General features: G+C 43.1%; 1 non-coding gene across 1 annotated transcript; it reads right to left on the bottom strand.

The window, feature by feature from the left end:
* Nucleotides 1-22,587: 22,587 nt before the first annotated feature.
* On the bottom strand, nt 22,588-22,662 carry Trnas-cga. Its single transcript has one exon. It is a non-coding gene; the product is annotated as a tRNA-Ser (tRNA).
* Nucleotides 22,663-22,899: the final 237 nt, after the last annotated feature.

Raw genomic sequence — 22,899 nt, 5'->3', positions numbered from 1 at the left:
GACTGCATACAACCGAGGCACACAGGGCCAACACACAGCATCATGGTGTGGGGAGCGATCTTCTACACTGGCCGTACACCACTGGTGATCGTCGAGGGGACACTGAATAGTGCACGGTACATCCAAACCGTCATCGAACCCATCGTTCTACCATTCCTAGACCGGCAAGGGAACTTGCTGTTCCAACAGGACAATGCACGTCCGCATGTATCCCGTGCCACCCAACGTGCTCTAGAAGGTGTAAGTCAACTACCCTGGCCAGCAAGATCACCGGATCTGTCCCCCATTGAGCATGTTTGGGACTGGATGAAGCGTCGTCTCACGCGGTCTGCACGTCCAGCACGAACGCTGGTCCAACTGAGGCGCCAGGTGGAAATGGCATGGCAAGCCGTTCCACAGGACTACATCCAGCATCTCTACGATCGTCTCCATGGGAGAATAGCAGCCTGCATTGCTGCGAAAGGTGGATATACACTGTACTAGTGCCGACATTGTGCATGCTCTGTTGCCTGTGTCTATGTGCCTGTGGTTCTGTCAGTGTGATCATGTGATGTATCTGACCCCAGGAATGTGTCAATAAAGTTTCCCCTTCCTGGGACAATGAATTCATGGTGTTCTTATTTCAATTTCCAGGAGTGTATTTTGAAGACATGTTGCACAAGAATCAGTACCTGTCAAACCCTTACAGCCCCTCAGAACTCATCCGCATTTGCTTAATCAAATTGCCTGAACATTTACGACTTATTATTTTGGCAGGACGTTGCAAAGACGACATTGAAGCTTTTCAGGGACTGTTACAAGAATTGGAAATTGACACTGACAATCGCGGAAAGCGAAAACGGGAGCGCAACAACTACAGGTCAAAAAAATGGTTCAAATGGCTCTGAGCACTATGGGACTTAATATCTATGGTCATCAGTCCCCTAGAACTTAGAACTACTTAAACCTAACTAACCTAAGGACATCACACAACACCCAGTCATCACGAGGCAGAGAAAATTCCTGACCTCGCCGGGAATCGAACCCGGGCATGGGAAGCGAGAGCGCTACCGCACCACCACGAGCTGCGGACAACTACAGGTCACATCCGTCACAATTCCGCGGTGACAGAAATAATAAATGGACACGACAAGGCTATTCTTACAATGTAAATCGTGACCAAAACAGACACCACCCATATGACAACCGTTGGCAGAGTAGTAATTATTACAGGGAAATATCACCTCTCCGCGGTAATGACTATCACAGAGACAATCATAGAAACAGACAATATGGCAACCAGAACTATTATTATCACGGGAGACAGAATAACTTCAGACACAACGGTCCACTGTGCAGTGATAATTCAGGGAGAAATTCTCCACCACTTAACCGACAAGAAAGAAACTACAGGAACTACCGACATAACGACAAACGATATAATCATAACAACAGACCTGAATTTCATCAGAACTGGCAGAATTCAAACAGGGCTCGGCCCTCTCGGCAAGTTAGGTCTCCTAATCCCAATAACGACGCGCGCCATCAAAGAGACAGACAATGACTTGCACCGCAGGCAGCCACGTGCGCCAACTGACTCAGAGAAAAATACCATAGACGCTAACCCTAAGAAAAATTTGAGCATTCTTTACCGATGTACCATATCCCACATGATAATTCCGTTGAAGCTGGAGCTCTGCATACTAGAAAGAGTAAAGGTTTACACCACATTTCACATGTAAAACCGTTTATTGAAAGATAACCTGTTTTTTAACTTAGTCTTTGCCATAAAACTTTTCACTTCACGCTACTAGTACAATTTGTCACACTGAGAAACTGATAACATTCAACAATGTTTTGAAGTTAACTATCCAGTCAAAAACCAAGAGAACTTATTTAAACAGAAATTACGAATGGATTGTTATAGTGAACAGACGACACAGTGTTGTTATTTGTACTTTCTTGCTTGTTAGTTGCACGATTACGTAAAGACTATCAGGCTTACATACTTAGAACATATACTGGTACTGCTAATGAGATTTTAATGCAACATTTTGGTTTACTTGAAAATACATTCTGGATTTAAAGTACTTTCTGTGAGATACCAGATGACACAGTGGTTAGTTTATGTGACAGCTACACGATTTTATCACGACGCTACTAATGAGTGACAATTTACAATGCTGCTTTTGCGGTGTTTCTGTTTTATACCTGCAGAGTTTTTCTGAATTCTTCTGGAAAGGAAAACATGTTTTAGTAGTAACTTTTGTGGTATAGCTACAATGTGACAGCCTTTTTCGTAGAACAACAATACGTTACAGTATAGTACTTTCTTGATCACGGTAATGTACGTAATAACTACGATATCTATACTCATAGCATTTCACTTTTGTTTATCATGAGGTAAGTACATTGACTTCTGCAGAACTTAGCTTTCAGAGGATGATAACTACGACACTTCCACAGAGATTATCTTACAACAAGACGCACAGTTTAGCGCTACAGTACACCTATTTGAGTGATTAATTTTGTACTTAAAACATTTATTTTTAAAGATTTTTGAATTACAATGATATAAAGGTTTTCCGTGATACATTTCATTCCATTGCTGTAATCTGTAACACCTGAGGGTATAATTACATTAATCCTCAGGGGGGTACACGCTTACTTTGTGTACCATGTGTTTGGCAAGCACAAGGAGCCCTAGCTAATATGGCATTTGCTTATACAACTTTACACGTCGGTACCATATTTCTCATTTAACTGAGAGAGACAAACATTTATTTTACTACGTCAGTGACAGATGTTTACATAATTACACAGTTGGATAACTTCACACTTATAAAACTGTATTTTGTCTGTACTTTGTGAAGTGTTCATATTTTTTCGGAACCATTGTGATACTATGAGAGCTTTGATTGATGTATTTGGTAACGGACCATGATTTTTGATGTATGTTTGAGGTAGATGATTTTATTGAAGCTCTTGAAATTATTGAAAGAAGCTGCGACGATTCTGAGATGTGATTGATCTGTTATGATGTTATTATTACGATGATGATGTGTATTATGCTGTTGAGGTATGTTTATGATCAATAAGCTGAGAATCGTACTTTAAGAGTTATGAAATGTGTGTAAATGCGTAAATGTATCACAATGCAGGCGAAAAGTTTTTGCACACTGTTATATTCATAGGAGTTTGTTTCTACACATTTGCAACGCAAATTCTCGACCTGTGAACTTTTTTATATGAGACTGTAACTGTAGCGGAAACTGCTGTCGTAAATATTTCGTTAAGAAAGGTAAGTGACCTTGACGTAATGCGTTTTGGGCGCCCAGCTGAGAGTTAGTCGTCTGAAAAAAGAAAGCCATTAGGTGAAAAAAAAAGAGGCCATTATAATCGCTATTGACATTTCTTTGTAGAAAGCATCGCAAATACGACACGCTCAAACTTGAAAACATATGATTACACAGTGGAGCTCATAATTTATGATATTTACTAAAATGCCTAATGAAATGATGAGAAACATTTTACATCTATTGTGTTTGTAGTTGAGAGATTTCTCATTTTGTTTAATATCTAGTTTCTAGCTGCACTGCAGCATTGGTTAAAATAAAATTTAATAGATGTACTAATATCACTATTTTCTGTCTACAGACCCAGTAAAGAATAATTTTATGATGTACTTTCGTAGAAAAGAGAGCACAAATAGACATTTCCCTTCACAGGAACTGCAAAAATAATTTTTTAACGGTTTGGTAACTTGTCTGCTAGAGTAAGTCAAGGTGATGGATCACTCTAGTGTTAAGATGTGACATAGGTATTAGACATGGCCATCTTTACTGTAATATTTTTTCTGCTTGAGCTTTGTCATGTTTAGATATAAGTTAATGCATTTGCTGCTGCTGTTTGCCAGGCATAGTGCTACTGAATTTCACTTTGTATTACTCTGTTAAGCCAGTTTTACTATTGCTTGACATTGGCTCATATTAGTTGTAATGTTGCATTTGCTTTCCAAATTTATATATATTGCTGATAGCTTTGACAATTCCCATTTTTTGTTCATTGCTGTTTGTATTAATTGTTTTGTGCTGCTGCATTGCCTCGTCCCTGAGTTTAGCATCTGAGCTCAGTAGGTTTAAGTTAGCTTAAGAGGGGGTAGACTATATAAGCGAATGAGTTGTGATGAATTGGAAGAAATGCATTGAGAAGTTATACGAAAAAAGTACAGAAAGCAGGTATAGGTAGGATTTTCATGGAAATAAATAATGAGGTAAGATAATGGAAAATAAATAATGAGGTAAGATATATGTGAACATATAAATACAGAAAGCATGCTTGATTAGGATTTTTTGCTGGAAACAAATGTTGAAATAAGACGAAAGATCTATGGAATGAAGTTTTGGGTTGGACTGCAGTACCAAATGTTACACTGAAAACAAACCCTGTCCTTTCCTCCTGTGTTATTCTGCTATGTGTTTGTGTACTCTTGTGTATTTGTGTTTTTCCTGTTTTTATGTGTTTAGCTACTAAGATTTATGTTGTAGAATTTTTCTAGTACTAAGCTACATTCACTATGATGAGGAATACTGTTATCCTCAAATATAATTTGCATTAATAATATGTTATTTACTTTATAAAGATGTTTAGACATTATTAATTCTGTTCTGTTTCAATGCTCATAAGTGAAATTAATGTTTCGAAAACTATTCTCATTATTTTATATATTTACTTATGTCATAATTCCTGTAACACTGATGTATATGTTTATTTCTATTCTTTTGTAAAGCCTGTATTACTACAAATGTTACCTGTATTATTATGTTTTTAATGATTTTTCTGTATCTCTGTAATTGTATTCTCATGTTATAAAATTGTAATTGACACCAGTTTACCAAATTAAGTAACTTGTATGCATTCATTTCACTGCACACATTTCTGTTGGTCATAGTATATGCACAATATGTGAAAAAAAGAGGACTGTTAGTGTTTGGACGTGTGTTGATAATTCAGCAAGGGACTGGTTAACAGCATTGCTGGTTTGTAAGGACAATTCCAAAAACTTCGTGAGTGCACAAGTGGTGGTTTATGGACTTGCTATATTGTCCACAAGACTCTTCGATGGTGATTGTGCACCTGCACAGTCGCAACAGATGGCTGCTGGCCGTCTCTACAAGGACTGAAGTGGGTCTACACCTTTGATGACTCACCAATACCATTATTTCTACAAGGACTGCACTGGGTCTACACCTCTGGTGGCCCACCAATACCGTAATCTCTACCAGGACTACAGTGGGTCTACTCTGTGATGACCTACCTACCAATATTCTTCAAAACTTCGACTGATTCTGCTGTGGGTTCGCTCTGTTGTGGCCCATTACCTGTCTGCATGTCAAGAGTCAGCACTGTCTTTCTGTTGGGAGGACAACACTACATTTCCAAGACTGCACGGAAATCCACTACTTCTGTGTGCATTTTCTTTTACTGCTCAGACTTTGAAAAAAAAAAAAAAAAGAAAAACACTGCAATTTTACTGTGATGAATGATCAGGACTGTCTTTATGGACTGTGAGAAAATTTTAGCTTTTGACCAACATTGTGTGTGCATATGATTTCTTTGTTATTGTAACGATGAAAAAATTTTTAACAAATATGCATTGGCCAGTGACCAAAATAATTTGTAAAATTTTTTTGTGGGGAGCATGGGGGCTATGTAAGTGGGCTGTTTAGGTTTTGTTATTGGTAACGCCACGTAGCGCTCTGTATGAAAATCACTGGCTGTGCTGTGTGCAGTCTGTGGCTAGCTTGCATTGTTGTCTGCCATTGTAGTGTTGGGCAGCAGGATGTTAACAGCGCGTAGCGTTGCGCAGTTGGAGGTGAGCCGCCACAGTGGTGGATGTGGGGAGAGAGATGGCGGAATTTTGAAAGCAAACGATCTGGACGTGTGTGCATCAGAAAAAGTAAATTTATAATATTGGATTCATGGACTGATATATATTATGACTTTTGAACACTATTAAGGTAAATAGATTGTTTGTTCTCTATCAAAATCTTTCTTTTGTTAACTGTGCCTATCAGTAGTTAGTGCCTTCAGTAGTTTGAATCTTTTATTTTGCTGGTAGTAGTGGCGCTCGCTGTATTGCAGTAGTTCGAGTAACGAAGATTTTAGTGAGGTAAGTGATTTGTGAAACGTATAGGTTAATGTTAGTCAGGGCCATTCTTTTGTACGGATTTTTGAAAGTCAGATTGCGTTGCGCTAAAAATATTGTGTGTCAGTTTAAGCACAGTCATGTATAATTGTTCAAAGGGGACGTTTCAACACGTCTCGGTCACCTCTTGTTCGCATTGACGGCACTTTGAACAGTGGACGTTACATTTCAGATCTGTTACGACCCGTGGCTCTACCCTTCATTCGATCCCTGCGAAACCCTACATTTCAGCAGGATAATACACGACCGCATGTTGCAGGTCCTGAACGGACATTTCTGGATACATAAAATGTTCGACTGCTGCCTTGGCCAGCACATTCTCCAGATCTCTCACCAATTGAAAACGTCTGGTCAATGGTGGCCGAGCAACTGGCTCGGCACAATATGCCAGTCACTACTCTTGATGAACTGTGGTATCGTGTTCAAGCTGCATGGGCAGCTGTACCTGTATACGCCATCCGAGCTGTGTTTGATTCAATGCCCCGGCGTATCAAGGCCGTTATTAAGGTCAGAGGTGGTTGTTCTGAGTACTGATTTCTCAGGATCTATGCACCCAAATTGCGTGAAAATGTAATCACATGTTAGTTCTAGTATAATATATTTGTCCAATGAATACCCGTTTATCATCTGCATTTCTTCTTGGTGTAGCAACTTTAATGGCCAGTAGTGTATAACGACCGACCACTAGTTGTTCAGAATTTTGAAGTAACCTTCATTCCAGAACAGTTGCTTGCCCATTGGACCAATATTTCGTCAGTTACTATGTTTCCTTTGATGACTGGTGTACAAGTGTTCTACTGTAGTTAGTAATTGTTCATTACACGGTCTGATCCGATGAGCATGCAGACAGCACCTAAACTACATACCAACCATCAGCAGCAATTAATCACCTCTCTTTTAAAATTTTATATCAAATGTTATTTCTTTGTCGTGATTTTGTGATATCGGCCGCTATCTGGTCGGCCGCACTTTCAAATATGCGCGCCGCCAGTTACTCCGCCGCGTTTCCTACAGCCGCCGCAGCGGCGCGAACGATTACGCCGTTACCAATGAGATGGAAGCATCCCCTGTCTGGAGCTCCAGCACCGGGTGTACTAAGTTCGAATATTCATGCGCTGAGCCCATTTTGTGTGTTTGCCATCTGAATAACATTTACAGACTTTCATAGTGCCGTAATCTACTGAGTGGTTATTGTATTGAAGACTGACTGATTTGTAAATCTGCAGTATCTGTATATGTTTCAACATTCAAAGCCACTGTTAGTAAATGTCGCTTCAGCTACAACAACAGAGTTATGTATTAATTTTACTGTTTGATACTAGATGTAAAATAAATTAATATCTGAACTCTGTTCATGAACAGCATCTGTACTTCTCTCCTGTATCCACTAAAGAACCATACAACGTGCAAGATATTCATAAATCACTGGGGACAAGCAACAGGATATGAAGCTTCGGACGCCAGAACCGGGCAATTTTTATACTTTCTATTGAATTATTTTGTGTGTGTGTGTTTGTGTGTGTGTGTGTGTGTGTGTGTGTGTTTGTGTGTGTGTGTGTGTGTGTGTGTTTGTGTGTGTGTGTCTGTGTTTTGAAATACAAAAGCTGAGATATTTGAGGAATCATGAGAAACAAGGGAGAGCAACATCTAAATGCAGAGGAGCGTCTAACATCTCTTGTTAAGTTTCGGAGTCAAGAAATAAGAGAACTGCTGTCAGCAGTTTCCTCCCTCGTACAAGCGCAAGCAGCCCAAAAGCAAGAGGCTCCAGAAGCTAAAGAAAGAATTCAGCTGCCTCCCGCGCCCCTCCGGCAGATCGATAAGACGAAGGAAACATGGAAAGAATACGTAACACAGCTGCATCAACATTTTCGACGCCTATAAAGTCACAGGTCAATCACGTCGTGCATTTTCCTTTTCATGTGTAGGAGCGTACACCTACCGCCTCCTAATGAAATTGTTTGCCGGCCGGGAAGGCCGAGCGGTTCAAGGCGCTACAGTATGGAACCGCTCGATCGCTACGGTCGCAGGTTCGAATCTTGCCTCGGGCATGGATGTGTGTGATGTCCTTAGGATGGTTAGGTTTAAGTAGTTCTAAGTTCTAGGAGACTGATGACCTCAGAAGTTAAGTCGCATAGTGCTCAGAGCCATTTGAACCATTTTTGAAAATGTTTCACATCAGTTAGCCCCAAACCCAGCCCTAAGAGGTCATAATTACAAGATGTAGGCGAATTCTTTGTGAGTCAAATACACGATGGCGGCCGTGTTGGCCGAGCCGTTCTAGGCGCTTCAGTTCGGAACCGCGCGACTGCTACAGTCGCAGGTTCGAATCGTGCCTCGGGCATGGATGTGTGTGATGTCCTTAGGTTAATTAGGTTTAAGTAGTTCTAAGTTCTAGGGGACTGATGACCTCAGATGTTAATTCCCATGGTGCTCAGAGCCATTTGAACCAAATACAGTCCCGGCGGAGGTTCGAGTCCTCCCTCGGGCGTGTGTGTGTGTTTGTCCTTAGGATAATTTAGGTTACGTAGTGTGTAAGGTTAGGGACTGATGACCTTAGCAGTTAAGTCCCATAATATTTCACACACATTTGAGCATTTTGAACCAAATACACGATGCTGTTGAACGGTATAAATTTTTCAGCACGCAACTTCTTAGTGATCAGTCCTATAGCCGGCCGCCGGTGGCCGAGCGGTTCTGGCGCTACAGTCTGGAACCGCGCGACCGCTACGGTCGCAGGTTCGAATCCTGCCTCGGGCATGGATGTGTGTGTTGTCCTTAGGTTAGTTAGGTTTAAGTAGTTCTAAGTTCTAGGGGACTTATGACCTCAGCAGTTGAGTCCCATAGTGCTCAGAGCCATTTGATCAGTCCTATAAATAACGGATTGTCAAATTGCAGGGCATGACTCGATTTTATAAATTAAATTGTGTCTGTGGGTGTTATTCAGAATCTATCAGATAAGAGATTGATGGCCGAAATTCTACAGTACCGCAACCATAGTGACAGGGAAGTGCTTACAGTAATCGATTCACTCGAAGTTCAAGACTTAGCTGAGCAAGATTTCTGTCTGCCAGTTAGCGTTTCACTTGAGACTGACAAACCACACCATAGCCACAGGTCCGGCCCCAGCACTCGCAAGTCAGCACCGTGTAAACTAGGCTGGACACACTACTCACAGCGTTTGCCACGCCGGCACAACTCTAACTACACAGCCCCAGCTCCGCGCAAAGTGAAGTTATGTGTCGAATGCTATGTCACCCGTGATCGGAAGAATTGCTTCTTCAGACAAGCTCAATGCATTTTTTATCATTGAACAGGACATACAAAACCGGTCTGCCTGGAAAAGACTAGAAAGCCCTCCTCTGTTTTAGGCTGGAATACTGCAAAGCAGAATCGGATGGAAATCAATGTCATTTCATTTTCAGATTTTGCATCTCCTTCTGCTCAAAAATCAGACAAGCGAAGGCGCAGAAAACACACACACGTGCGTTTAATGCGAATACAACACACTTCAAAAAAGGCTCTCCCAATCTCGAAATGCACGAAAGTGCTCAAACGCGCAGATGAACACGGCACACAGTTTTTCACAACAAAAAAATGGTTCAAATGGCTCTGAGCACTATGGGACTTAACAGCTATGGTCATCAGTCCCCTAGAACTTAGAACTACTTAAACCTAACTAACCTAAGGACAGCACACAACACCCAGCCATCACGAGGCAGAGAAAATCACTGACCCCGCCGGGAATCGAAACCGGGAACCCGGGCGTGGGAAGCGAGAACGCTACCGCACGACCACGAGATGCGGGCTTTTTAACAACACTGAATGGACGAGACCACACCGCAAACTGTGAATTACAATTCAAATTTGTAACCAGTCAGTGTCGTTCGAACTAGATACCTGACCATGTGTCACGTTGCTTAACCTAGACACATAAAAAAGAAGTGGCCATCCAGCTTTGCAGGCATTAAGTCTGCATCTCACAGCCTATAGAGGCGACAAGATTTAAGTGCTTGGAACACACCGTTTACCAGCAAAATACAAAAACACAACTAAGAAAGACCCTGTCGCTGTAGTCCGCTGATGCACGAGCACAAATATTTTCGGCACGGATACCTTTGAATTTCTTCGTATTAGACATACAGGACATTAAACATGTCATTGGTACAAAGGTTTCCCATGTCACAATTCTACAGCTCTGTGACAAGTATCAACATTTATTCGACGGTACTCTAGGATGTACAAAAGATTTTCGCACTCACACTGCACTGAAAGCTAAGGCGCAACCCAAATTTTGCCACGCACGCCCTGTGCCGCATGCACTTACAAGACGACGTGGCTAGCGAAATTCACAGACTGGAATACGCTGGTGTCTTAAAAACTATTTCAGAAAGTCAGTGGGCATCACTCCCAGCCGCCATTCGTAAGTCAATGTGGATTTCAAATGCTCGGAAAATTCACAGTCATTTATTCCTACCTGTTCCCATGCATAGAGGAAATTTTGGATCGCCTAGCAGGAGCAAAATGGCTGGCTTTGAGCACTATGGGACTTAACTGCTGAGGTCATCAGTCCCCTAGAACTTAGAACTAACCTAAGGACATCACATACATCCATGCCCGAGGCGGGATTCGAACCTGCGACCGTAGCGGTCGCGCAGTTCCAGACTGTAGCGCCTAGAGCCGCTCGACAATACCGGCCGGCTAGCGGGAGCACAGTTCTTCTCAAAAATTGATCTTGCAGAAGGCTATCTTCAGTTACCACTGGACAAAGAAACAAAGAAATTTTTTTGTGAATACTCATGTCGCCTTGTTTGAATATCAACGCCTACCTTTCGGAAGGGCTTCCGTGCCTGCGTTGTTTCAAAAATTTCTCAAACAAGTAACGTCCAAAGTGCCTTCTTGTTTTAATTATCTTGATGACAAATCGTCTCCAGACAAACACCGGAACACCACCTTAAACATTTTGACAGTCTCTTTCAAGTTTTAACTGAGGTTGGCCTCAAACGTGTTCATTTTTCGACACAGGGATAGAATACTTAGGACATATCATCGATACCAATGGTGCTCGTCTTTCGAGGGAACATTTGCAAGCAATTCAGTGATTGCCACCTCCTAGAAATTTACGTGAACTGCAAGCTGTTCCTGGAAAATTGACTTGCTACATTAAATTCATTCCTAATTTGGCGCAAATTGCCGCACCTCTGAACTGCCTCCGAGGTAAAAATGTTCCGTTCTACCGGACAAAGACTGCGACCAGGCTTTTCAACGACTCAAAAATCCACTGCTTCAGTAACTTTGCCTTATGTACTACGATACACTCAAACCACGTGTGCTTGCAGTCGATGCCTCTTCTCATGGCATATGGGTGGTTTTATCTCACAATATTGGCAAAACACAACTCCCCACGACATTTGCTTCCAAAAATTTGGACAATGCTCAGTTCCCGGGTTCGATTCCCGGCGGGGTCAGGGATTTTCTCTGCCTCGTGATGACTGGGTGTTGTGTGATGTCCTTAGGTTAGTTAGGTGTAAGTAGTTCTAAGTTCTAGGGGACTGATGACCATACATGTTAAGTCCCATAGTGCTCATAGCCATTTGGACAATGCTCAGATTTATTGTAGTCTGTTGGAGAAGGGAGCCCTGGCTATGCCGAGTGACGTGGCGCAGTGTCTAGCACACTGGACTCGCATTCGGGAGGACGACGGATCAGTCCCGCGTCTGGCCATCCTGATCTAGGGTCTCCGTGATTTCCCTGAATCCCTCTAGGCAAATGCCGGGATGGTTCCTTTGAAAGGGCACGGCCGACTTCCCATCCCATCCTTCCCAGACCGATGACCTCGCTGTCTGGTCTCCTCCGTGGTTAGCGTGACCAGCTGCGGAACGAGTAGTCCTAGGTTCAAGTCTTCCCTTGAGTAAAAAGTTTAACTTTTTATTTTCAGTTTATGTGACAAACTCTTATGTTTTAATCACTTTTTTGGGAGTGATTATCACATCCACAAGAAAACCTAAATCGGGTAAGGTAGAAGAATCTTTTTACCCATTCGCCAAGTGTACTAATTAGGTGGGTCGACAACATATTCCTGTCATGTGACGCAAATGCTGTCACCAGTGTCGTATGATCTTGCGATCAAATGTTTTCGGTTCCCATTGGAGAGGCACGTCCTTTCGTCAACTAATCGCACGGTTTTGCGGTGCGGTCGCAAAACACAGACACTAAACTTATTACAGTGAACAGAGACGTCAATGAACGAACGGACAGATCATAACTTTGCGAAAATATAGAAAGTAGAATTTTCACTCGAGGGAAGATTTTAACTAAAGACCTCTCGTTCCGCAGCTGCTCACGCTAACCACGGGACCTTACATTGTCCTTAATATTGCATATCTTGCGCATGGACTACTCAGTTTGTATATTTTGTTTATTTTTTCATAGTTCCACACAACTTCCTCCTGTTTTCTCGATTGATCTGTTTTCAGTTTTCCAAGGCCTATCCACTGTGCCAACTTATAAGTAAATCTGAGGGGGGTGCGATGAGGATGTTCCCTTGTTATAACTACTTAAACCTAACTAACCTAAAGACGTCACACACATCCATTCCCGAGGCAGGATTCGAACCTGCGACCGTAGCGATCGCGCGGTTCCAGACTTTAGTGCCTAGAACCGTTCGGCCACTCTGGCCGGCTATTGTACTGAAGATTGAATGATTTGTAAACCCGCGTATATGTATATGTTCCAACATTCAGAGCTACTTTTGACAACTGAAGTTGCAACTACAGCAACAAAGTACTGTATTACACTGAAGAGCCAAAGAACCTGGTACGCCTGCCTAATATCGCATAGGGCGCCCGCGAGCATGCATAAGTGCCGCAACACCACATGGCATGGACTACACTAATGTCTGAAGTAGTGCTGGTGGAAAGTGACACCATAAATCCTGCAGGGCAGTCCATAAACCCATAAGAGTACGCTTGGGTGGAGCTCTCTTCTGAATAGTACTTGCAAGGCATCCCAGATATGCTCAATAATGTTCATGTCTTGGGGGTCTGGTGGCCAGAGGAAGTGTTAAAACTCAGAAGAGTCGGAATGCACAATGATCATGAATGGATGCAGGTGATCAGACAGGACGCTTACGTACGTGTCACCTGTCAGAGTCGTATCTAGACGTATCAGGGATCCCTTATCACTCCAACTGCACACGCCCCACACCATTACAGAGCCTCCATCAGCTTGAACAGTCCCCTGCTGACATGCAGGGTCCTGAGGTTGTTCACATACCTGTACACGTGCATCCGCTCGATACACTTAGAAACGAGATTCGTCCGACCAGGCACCATGTTTCCAGTCATCAACAGTGGAATGTCGGTGTTGACGGGCCCAGGCGAGGCGTAAAGCATTGTGTCGTCCAGTCATCAAGGGTACACGAGTGAGCCTTTGGCTCCGAAAGCAAATCTATTTGCGGAAGGGTTGCACTTCTGCCTCTTTGAATGATTCTCTTCAGTCGTTGTTGATTTCGTTCTCCCAGGACCTTTTTCCCGCCTCAGTGATGTCGGACATTTGATGTTTTACCGGATTCCTGATATTCACGGTACACCCGCGAAATGGTCGTACGGAAATTACCCACTTCGTCGCTGCCGCGGAGATGCTGTGTTCCATCGCTCGTGCGCAGACTGTAACACCACATTCAAACTCACTTAAGTCTTGATGACCGGCCATTGTAGTAGCAGTAACCGATCTAACAACTGCACCAGACACTTGTCGTTTTTATAAGCGTTGCCGATCGCAGATCCGTATTCTACCTGTTTTTATATATAAAGGGGGGACAAATATCTCATGAAATAAGACTCAAACGTAAAAGACTACAAAGAACGAAACTTGTCTAGCTTGAAGGGGTAAACCAGATGCCGCTATGGTTGGCTCGCAAGATGGCGCTGCCATAGGTCAAACGGATATCAACTGCTTTTTTTAAAATAGGAATCCCCATTTATATTGCATACTCGTGTAGTACGTAAGGAAATATGAATGTTTTAGTTGGACCAATTTTTTTGATTTGTCATAGATGGCGCTGTAATAGTCACATATGGCTCACAATTTAGACGAACAGTTGATAACAGATATGTTTTTAAAATTAAAATACAGAACGTAGGAACGTTTGAACATTTTATTTCGGTTGTTCCAATGTGATACATGTACCTTTGTGAACTTATCATTTCTGAGAACGCATGCTGTTACAGCGTGATTACCTGTAAATACCACAATAATGCAATAAATGCTCAAAATGATGTCCGTCAACCTCAATGCATTTGGCAATACGTGTAACGACATTTCTGTCAACAGCGAGTAGTTCGCCTTCCGTAATGTTGGCACATGCATTGACAATGCACTGACGTATGTTGTCAGGCGTTGTCGGTGGATCACGACAGCAAATACCCTTCAACTTTCCCCAAAGAAAGAAATCCGGGGATGTCAGACCCAGTGAACTTGCGGGCCATGGTATAGTGCTTCGACGACCAATCCAGCTGTCATGAAATATGCTATTCCATAGCGCTTCAACCGCACGCAAGCTATGTGCCGGACATCCATCATGTTGGAAGTACATCCCCATTCTGTCATGCAGTGAAACAGCTTGTAGTAACATCGGTAATGTCTCACGAAGCATACATTGCACCATTTAAATTGCCATCGATAAAACGAGGCCAATAATGCATCCTCCCATAATGCCGCACCATGCATTAACCCGACAAGGTCACTGATGTTCCACTCTTCGCAGCCATCGTGGATTTTCCGTTGCCCAATAGTGCATATTATGGCGGTTTACGTTACCGCTGTTGGCGAATGACGCTTCGTCGCTAAATAGAACGCGTGTAAAAAATCTGTCATCGTCCCGTAATTTCTCTCGTGTCCAGTGGCAGAACTGTACACAACGTTCAAAGTCGTCGCCATGCAATTCCTGGTGCATAGAAATATGGTACTGGTTCGATCGTTGTTGACGTAGCATTCTCAACACCGACGTTTTTGAGATTCTCGATTCTCGCGCAATTTGTCTGCTACTGATGTGCGGGTTAGCCGTTACAGTAGCTAAAACACCCACTTGGGCATCATCATCTGTTGCACGTCGTGGTTGACGTTTCACATGTGGCTGAACACTTCCTGTTTCCTTAAATAACGTAAGTATTCGGCGAACGTAGATGATGTAGTCCAGGATAGCGAAGAGCATACATAGCACACGCCCGTTGGGCCTTTTGATCACAATAGCCATACATTAACAGGATATCGACCATTTCCGCAGTTGGTAAACGGTCCATTTTAGCACGGGTAATGTCTCACGAAGCAAATACCGTCGGCACTGGAGGAATGTTACGTGATACCACGTACTTATACGTTTGTGACTATTATAGCACCATCTATCACAAAGCGAAAAAAGTGGTCCAAGTAAAACATTCATATTTCTTTGCGTACTACACGAGCATGTAATAGAAAGAAGGGTTCCTATTTAAAGAAACGCGGTTGATATCCGTTTGACCCTGGCAGCGCCATCTAGCGGGCCAACCATAGCGCCATCTGCTTTCCCCCTTCAAGCTAGACGAGTTTCGTTCTTTGTAGTTTTTTCGTTTGACGCTTATTTCGTGAGATATTTGGCCCGGTCACTATCAATGGACCACCCTGTATAGTTTCTTTGGCGCTTCAGTGTATTTTACTATTTGATATTAGATGTAGAATAAATTAATACCTAAATTCTCTGTTCGTAAACAACGTTTGTTTCTCGCTCCTGTATTCACTAAAGAATCACACAGCGTGCAAGGATGTTCTAACAGATTATGTACTGTGCTGTAACAACTTTCATCATATTTCCTGAGCGTTACTGTGTCGATAGGGCGCAGTCCGCATTCCACCTTTGCCTACGGCGATTTGACATAAACAAGAGGGAGTGTGGGGAGTGAGTCGGACAGCGGCAGGAGGCGCAGCAGGGAGGGCTCTCACACACGGCGTATTGTGATTTGGGCCGTGCGATTTCTCTGTCAGAGGACTGGACTTCATCATTCCGTTTGGGGTATACATCTACATCTGCATCTACGTCCATACTCCGCAAGCCACCTGACGGTGTGTGGCGGAGGGTACCTTCTGTACTTCTATCGGTTCTCCCTTCTATTCCAGTCTCGTATTGTTCGTCGAAAGAATGATTGTCGGTATGCCTCTGTGTGGGCCCTAATCTCTCTGATTTTATCCTCATGGTCTCTTCGCGAGATGTGCGTAGGAGGGAGCAATATACTGCTTGACTCCTCGGTGAAGGTATGTTCTCGAAACTTCAACAAAAGCCCGTACCGAGCTACTGAGCGTCTCTCCTGCAAAGTCTTGCACTGGAGTTTATCTGTCGTCTCCGTAACGCTTTCGCGCTTACTAGATGATCTTGTAACGAAGCGCTCTGCTCTCCGTTGGATCTTCTCTCTCTCTTCTATCAACCCTATCTGGTACGGATCCCACACTGGTGAGCTATACTCAAGCAGTGGGCGAACAAGTATACTGTATCCTACTTCCTTTGTTTTCGGATTGCTCCTTACGATACTTCCAAAGAATCTCAGTCTGGCATCTGCTTTACCGACGGTCAACTTTGTATAATCATTCCATTTTCACTCCTAATGCGTACTCCCAGATAATTTATGGAATTAACTGCTTCCAGTTGCTGACCTGCTATATTGTAGCTAAATGATAAGGGGTCTTTCTTTCTATGAATTCGCAGCACATTACACTTATCTTCATTGGGATTCAATTGCCATTCTCTGCACCAATCTACAATTCTTTGCAGGTCCTCCTGCATTTCAATACAATTTTCCATTGTTACAACCTCTCGATATACCACAGCATCATCCGCAAAAAGCCTCAGTGAACTTCCGATGTCATCCACACGTCATTTATGTATATTGTGAATAGCAACGGTCCTACGACACTCCCCTGCGGCACACCTGAAATCACTCTTACATCGGAAGACTTCTCTCCATTGAGAATGACATGCTGCGTTCTGTTATCTAGGAACTCTTCAATCCAATCAAACAGTTGGTCTGACAGTCCATATGCTCTTACCTCGTTCATTAAACGACTGTGGGGAACTGTATCGAACGCCTTGCGGAAGTCAAGAAACATGGCATCTACCCGGGAACCCGTGTCTATGGCCCTCTGAGTCTCGTGGACGAATAGCATCTTGGCGGCTCAGGAGGACAGACAGCCGAAGCTATTCCTACTGCGGAAGTCCGTAGTTGCGGTGCCTTGGTTAAGACGAAAGCCTGCCGTCTTAGAACTACAGTGCGGTACCTTCCTTCTGCTGAGTGAATTTGGGGACAGCGTGAGATTCGTAAAATGTTCCCTTCTATTGTCTTTCCAAGTGTGTCGCCGTCTGCTTGTGCTCCTTATCTGCCTTCACAGGTAGCAGAACTCTACAAATACCGGTTTAGGATTCCTCCTTGCCCGGTCGTAGGCACGTTGAGCGCGAGTTCAAGAAGCCCCCACATGTTTGTACCAAATGCTTGGTTGTCATTTTCTGTAGTTAAGACATACTGTGTTTTTACTTCTTTTATATGATAGCTTTGTGGACTTTAAGTTACCTCATTTATTGCTGTGAGTGGCTTTGATGCTTGCTAACTCACTTGTTAATTCTGGGAGAAAAGGATTCATGCCAGTTCCTTGGTATTTATGGCACTGTCTCCTAGTGTAATTGAAGTTCGTTTGCCGGCCGTCTGCATACATTCAAATCTTGTTGATTTTCCGTCCCACGTGGCGGTCCCTTGCTACCATTACGCTATAGGGCGTTGTTTTGAAGCTGAATTGCGGTTGGGGGACGAACATTCTGGTCTCCTTGTTGAGGGTTTGGTGTGTGTTCAGAATAAGGACACGATTAATGTTTAGCTGTTAATAATGGAGGGTTTGGTTTCTGTCCCTTTATTGATATATGAGTGTGTCATTAGGCTCGTAGTCATGTTGTGTTCAGTTCCATGATTGAGGGGTTAGAGATCATTTATTATTTGATTATATGTTGTACTTAAAGTTTCTTTTTCTTGTCATGTAACAGTAGCAGTTACTAGCGCCATGCGCAAAGTTTTCTCGATTATCCGGAGGTGTCTATATCTGATTTACGCTGAGTAACTACGTGGATGCAGTCGGTTCGATTCTGAGGTCGCGGGCTGCCCTGCCTGTTGTTCAACAGTACTAGCGGGGCCAACAAATTGTTTCAGGGAACATTGTACCAGTCTTGTTTTTTTAAAAAAATATGTATATTTTGCAATGAGTGTGTATGTGTCCTCTTGGGGTACTTGATGTAAATTTTAAGGTCATTGTTTTCATTCCTTTGGTCAGTAGTGTTGTGGAACATGCTGTGATAGAAAGCAATTGTAAATCAATTGTTAGACAAAACGACAAGGTGAATTGCCAGATTGTTTGAGACACAAATTCTTCTTGTTGTAGTTGTCGTTTTAAAGCGCAGTTACTGTATTAAATTCTTCCATCGTTCTTCTGTTACATAAGCTTGTACCTTGTACTAACAACATTTCTGTGTCTTAATAACTACGCGGTATCTCATTATAGGAGTTGAAACGGTGGTAAGTGATTAATTCTCAAGGAACGGCAACAAATTTCTTTGCCTCTATGTTGTGGGTTGAAATTATTTGCTTCCATTACTGCGAAAGTTAAGTGCAAAGCTCATTTATTGTCTTTGAAGATAGATACTTTCATAATTATATACAGCAATCTGGGTTTCCTCTGTTTTTAACAGCATAATGCGGGTCAATGTGACAGTGTATTAAAGTTTTACTTGAATGCAAGGTAAACACTGCAGCACATGTTGGAGGATGTGCACATTTATGAAATTTGATCACCTTTGAGATTTGTTATTGTTCTTAACTTGTTTTTAATTAATTGTTGGAAGCTTACAAGTAAATTTTGCTTAATTGGTTTGATTGATCTTTTAACTATACGTTGGTCAATAAATATTTTTGTTACGAATGATGTTCAACCCTTACCTGAGCCTAATCCTCCTCCTCCTAGACAACCCCATGCAGTAGCTTTGTACCATTGCGGATATACTAATGGAACATTTATATGAAGTGCATCATCCAGAAAGAATGATGGCACTGTGTCCAAATTCTGAGGTTGTAAAATAAGTACATCAGTAATAAATAATTAACACTGTATGAAGGTTTAGTGCATGTAGACCTATCATTGTCCAGTATTGAGAGACCAGAATTGACAGTGTTAATCCAGCGTGAGACAGTAAACAAAAAATGTTCAAATGTGTGTGAAATCTAATGGGACTTAAGTGCTAAGGTCATCAGTCCCTAAGCTTACACTCTACTTAACCTAAATTATCCTAAGACAAACACACACACCCATGCCCGAGGGAGGACTCGAACCTCCGCCAGGACTAGCAGCACAGTACATGACTGCAGCGCCTCAGACCGCTCGGCGACAGTAAACAGTCTTCAAACGTAGTGCACACGTGAAACCAATCGACAACGTGTCTCGTCGATGTCAAAGGGTGAGTTGCACTATGAGCATGAATTGTAACGAGGTAGAATGACCATTTTAGGGAAATGGGTGTATCATTCAGTGACATTTCGCCTCGTACGATAGATAGTAATAATTTTGATGGGCCACTGGAGAAAAGATTATCATACGTAGCGCAGAGTGGGTATTAGACCACGAAATATAACCACAACATGCTATGAGCCGCATCTTGTCCGCATGGCCGTAACGGGCTCACAGCTTCAGTCTTAGTATGGAGGACTGCAACGCGTGTGGGACTCTCTCCGTCGTCCTTTCGAGATCATCTGAGCTAGACGGACTGATGACACGTACGTTATAGCGTTGGTGTTAATGATCTGGAAACCACCATCTCCTTTGACAACTGTGGGTACATGAAACGCAGCCTTTAGAGTGTCTAGAGACAAAATACCACGTTTCAGCACGTGTCTTACTTCACATATCATAGAGTAATGGCCCCCTACTAGTTGGACACCACGGTGGAAGCAGCAGTTTTGCAATATGTGTTGCCTCTACATCAGATAGTTTTGAAGCCGGATTAATTTTCCCCTCGCCCCTTTTACAAACAGCTTCATACCCTATTTCAATAGGAAAATTCCCGCGGTATGTGAAGAGGACTTTCAGAAAAAGTCAAGGGCGTTTCGACGCTTTCATTACACCACGTGGTTCATGCCATACTACATTCTCGTAGTCGGAGTGCATGTACAATTCTAATCGTTTGTATCTTATTATGCACGTTATTTACTGTACACCATTCATTACAATCTCATTTATCTTCCTTGGTGCTGAATTTTCAGAGTTATGCGTGTATTTTCATAAAGGGTTCAGTTACGAATGGAATATACAGGGTGAGTCACCTAACATTACCGCTGGATATATTTCGTAAATCACATCAAATACTGACGAATCGATTCCACAGACCGAACGTGAGGAGAGGGGCAGGTGTAATTGGTTAATACAAACCATAAAAAAATGCACGGAAGTATGTTTTTTAACACAAACCTAAGTTTTTTTAAATGGAATCTCGTTAGTTTTGTTAGCACACCTGAACAAATAAACAAATACGTAATCAGTGCCGTTTGTTGCATTGGAAAATGTTAATTACATCCGGAGATATTGTAACCTAAAGTTGATGCTTGAGTACCACTCCTCCGCTGTTGATCGTGTGTATCGGAGAGCACCGAATTACGTAGGGATCCAAAGGGAACGGTGATGGACCTTAGGTACAGAAGAGACTGGAACAGCACATTACGTCCACATGCTAACACCTTTTTATTGGTCTTTTTCACTGACGCACATGTACATTACCATGAGGGGTGAGGTACACGTACACACGTGGTTTCCGTTTTCAATTACGAAGTGGAATAGAGTGTGTTCCGACATGTCAGGCCAATAGATGTTCAATGTGGTGGCCATCATTTGCTGCACACAGTTGCAATCTCTGGCGTAATGAATGTTGTACACGTCGCAGTACATCTGGTGTAATGTCGCCGCAGGCTGCCACAATACGTTGTTTCATATCTTCTGGGGTTGTAGGCACATCACGGTACACATTCTCCTTTAACGAACCCCACAGAAAGAATTCCAGAGGTGTAAGATCAGGAGAACGGGCTGGCCAATTTATGCGTCCTCCACGTCCTATGAAACGCCCGTCGAACATCCAGTCAAGGGTCAGCCTAGTGTTAACTGCGGAATGTGCAGGTGCACCATCATGCTGATACCACATACGTCGACGCGTTTCCAGTGGGAAAATTTCGAGCAACGTTGGCAGATCATTCTGTAGAAACGCGATGTATGTTGCAGCTGTTTGGGCCCCTGCAATGAAGTGAGGACCAATGAGGTGGTCGCCAATGATTCCGCACCATACATTTACAGTCCACGGTCGCTGTCGCTCTACCTGTCTGAGCCAGCGAGGATTGTCCACGGACCTGTAATGCATGTTCCGTAGATTCGCTGCCCCGTGGTTTGTGAAACCCGCTTCATCGGTAAACAGGTAGAACTGCAACGCATTCTCTGTTAATGCCCATTGATAGAATTGCACTCGATGATTAAAGTCATCACCATGTAATTGCTGATGTAGCGACACATGAAACGGGTGAAAGCGGTGACGATGCAGTATGCGCATGACACTACTTTGACTCAGTCAACCGGCTCTCGCAATGTCCCGTGTACTCATGTGTGGGTTCATGGCAACAGCAGCTAACACACCAACTGCACCCGCTTCTTCTGTGACGGGCCTGTTACGGACCCGTTTGCATGCTACGACTATACCTGTTGCATACAGTTGGCGGTAGATGTTTTGCAATGTGCGGCACGTTGGATGCTCTCTTTCCAGGTACCGTTCTGCATACACCCTGCAGGCTTCAGCTGCATTTCGTCGACACTCGCCATAGATGAGTATAATCTCCGCCTTTTCAGAGTTCGAATACACCATGGTCACAGTTCCTACAACACTACACTATCACAGACGTCTTGTAACACGGTGTAATACAGTTGGCCTGCGTGCGGAGACGAATGCAGAATAACAATAGCTGCAAGCGCTACATGCGGACACAGCGACAACTAGACCAAACCACAACAGTGCACTACAACCACACTCGTAAACACGGTCGTCATCGTAAACATGTCGCTGCAGATGCTGCTCGCTGACCGTGGCCCGTGTTTGTTACAACACGCAACTGAACGTCGGAGGTTTCAAGCGTCAACTTTTGGTTACAATATCTCTGGATGTAATTAACATTTTAAAATGCAACAAACGGCACTGATTACGTATTTGTTTATATGTTGTGATGTGCTAACAAAACTAACGTGCCAGAATAAGATTTTCACTCTGCAGCGGAGTGTGCGCTGATATTAAACTTCCTGGCAGATGTTATAATCTGCCCGACCGAGACTCGAACTCGGGACCTTTGCCTTTCGCGGGCAAGTGCTCTACCAACTGAGCTACCGAAGCACGACTCACGCCCGGTACTCACAGCTTTACTTCTGCCAGTAGGGCACTTGCCCGCGAAAGGCAAAGGTCCCGAGTTCGAGTCTCGGTCGGGCGCACGGTTTTAATCTGCCAGGAAGTTTCAAAACTAACGTGGTTCCATTTAAAAAAACGTAGGTTTGTGTTAAAAAACATACTTCCGTGCATTTTTGTATGGTTTGTATTAAACAATTACACTAGCCTCTCTCCTCATGTTCGGCCT

This window comes from Schistocerca piceifrons, chromosome X (genome assembly GCF_021461385.2).
Source record: "Schistocerca piceifrons isolate TAMUIC-IGC-003096 chromosome X, iqSchPice1.1, whole genome shotgun sequence".
NCBI lineage: Eukaryota > Metazoa > Arthropoda > Insecta > Orthoptera > Acrididae > Schistocerca > Schistocerca piceifrons.
Note: the sequence above shows the minus strand (reverse complement) of the source record. Positions and strands in the feature narration are given on the sequence as shown.